The following is a 2,638-nucleotide window of genomic DNA, read 5'->3' on the forward strand; positions in this document are numbered from 1 at the left end:
TTCTAAAATGTTCCTTGTACAAATAGTTTAATGTCTTGTACAAGTTTCCCAGAATTCTTACTGCAGTTCTAGAATGTTCCTTGTACAAATAGTTTAATGTTTTGTTCAAGTTTCCCAGAATTCTTACCTCAGTTCTAAAATGTTCCTTGTACAAATAGTTTAATGTCTTGTACAAGTTTCCCAGAATTCTTTCCGCAGTTTTAGAATGTTCCTTGTACAAATAGTTTAATGTCTTGTACAAGTTTCCCAGAATTCTTACCGCAGTTCTAGAATGTTCCTTGTACAAAAAGTTTACTGTTTTGTACAAGTTTCCCAGAATTCTTACTTCAGTTCTAGAATGTTCCTTGTACAAATAGTTTAATGTCTTGTACAAGTTTCCCTGCATTCTTACCGCAGTTCTAGAATGTTCCATGTACAAATAGTTTAATGTCTTGTACAAGTTTCCCAGAATTCTTACCGCAGTTCTGGAATGTTCCTTGTACAAATAGTTTAATGTCTTGTACAAGTTTCCCAGAATTCTTACCGCGGTTCTAGAATGTTCCTTGTACAAATAGTTTAATGTCTTGTACAAGTTTCCCAGAATTCTTACCGCAGTTCTGGAATGTTCCTTGTACAAAAAGTTTAATGTTTTGTACAAGTTCCCAGAATTCTTACCTCAGTTCTAGAATGTTCCTTGTACAAAAAGTTTAATGTCTTGTACAAGTTTCCCAGAATTCTTACTGCAGTTCTGGAATGTTCCTTGTACAAATAGTTTAATGGTTTGTACAAGTTTCCCAGAATTCTTACCGCAGTTCTAGAATGTTCCATGTACAAATAGTTTAATGTCTTGTACAAGTTTCCCAGAATTCTTACCGCAGTTCTAGAATGTTCCTTGTACAAAAAGTTTAATGTTTTGTTCAAGTTTCCCAGAATTCTTACCGCAGTTCTAGAATGTTCCATGTACAAATAGTTTAATGTCTTGTACAAGTTTCCCAGAATTCTTACCGCAGTTCTGGAATGTTCCTTGTACAAATAGTTTAATGTCTTGTACAAGTTTCCCAGAATTCTTACCGCAGTTCTGGAATGTTCCTTGTACAAATAGTTTAATGTTTTGTACAAGTTTCCCAGAATTCTTACCGCAGTTCTAGAATGTTCCTTGTACAAAAAGTTTAATGTCTTGTACAAGTTTCCCAGAATTCTTACCGCGGTTCTAGAATGTTCCTTGTACAAATAGTTTAATGTCTTGTACAAGTTTCCCAGAATTCTTACCGCGGTTCTAGAATGTTCCTTGTACAAATAGTTTAATGTCTTGTACAAGTTTCCCAGAATTCGTACCGCGGTTCTAGAATGTTCCTTGTACAAAAAGTTTAATGTTTTGTTCAAGTTTCCCAGAATTCTTACCGCAGTTCTAGAATGTTCCTTGTACAAAAAGTTTAATGTTTTGTACAAGTTTCCCAGAATTCTTACCGCAGTTCTAGAATGTTCCTTGTACAAAAAGTTTAATGTTTTGTACAAGTTTCCCAGAATTCTTACCGCAGTTCTGGAATGTCCCTTGTACAAAGAGTTTAATGTTTTGTACAAGTTTCCCAGCATTCTTACCGCAGTTCTAGAATGTTCCATGTACAAATAGTTTAATATTTTGTACAAGTTTCCCAGAATTCTTACCGCAGTTCTAGAATGTTCCTTGTACAAAAAGTTTAATGTCTTGTACAAGTTTCCCAGAATTCTTACCGCAGTTCTAGAATGTTCCTTGTACAAATAGTTTAATGTCTTGTACAAGTTTCCCAGAATTCTTACCGCAGTTCTAGAATGTTCAGTAATATAAACCACAATTATGCCAAACTAATTTACATATGTTGTGATAAAATCTCTATCATTATTCATATTTTGCAACTTGTTTATTGTTTTTTTTTCAGGATTTGAAATTTACGAACAATGGATACAAAAGATGCTTTGTTTTGGCTTTCACTTACACACACACATTCTTGAATATATATATATATATATATATATATATATATATATATATATATATATATATATATATGTGTGTGTGTGTGTGTGTGTGTGTGTGTGTGTGTGTGTGTGTGTGTGTGTGTGTGTGTGTGTGTGTGTGTATCCGTCTATCTATCCATCTATCTGTTATCTATCTATTAATTTATCTATCATTTACCTATCTGCCTATTGTTCATTTGTGTATTCATTTATCTATCAGTCAATTGAACCACGAATTTCTAAACTCTCTTATAAGTCGAATTTGTTGTTGTTGTTGTTGTGCAATATGGCAACATTCTATGGCAATATATATGCAAAATATATGGCAAAATATGGCAACCCCGGCCATTCCTTGCACACAGGGGGAGATTTAGGAGCAAAATAAAACAGACATGTCTCTCTCTCTCTCTCTTTCTCTCTCTTCTCTATTCTCTCTTTCTCTCGCTCTTTCTCTTCTCTTTCTCTTTCTCTATTCACTCTTTCTCTCTCTCGCTATCTTCTCTATTCTCTCTTTCTCTCTCTCGCTATCTTCTCTATTCTGAGACTGTCTGTCTCTCTGTCTCTCGCTCTCATCTCTCTCTCTTCTCTCTCTCTCTCGCTCTCTTATCCACTGTAATAAATTTAATGAACTATTTCAATTTTCCAGAATTCTTACCGCAGGTTC

This window comes from Penaeus vannamei, chromosome 15, assembly GCF_042767895.1.
Source record: "Penaeus vannamei isolate JL-2024 chromosome 15, ASM4276789v1, whole genome shotgun sequence".
Taxonomy (NCBI): Eukaryota; Metazoa; Arthropoda; class Malacostraca; order Decapoda; family Penaeidae; genus Penaeus; species Penaeus vannamei.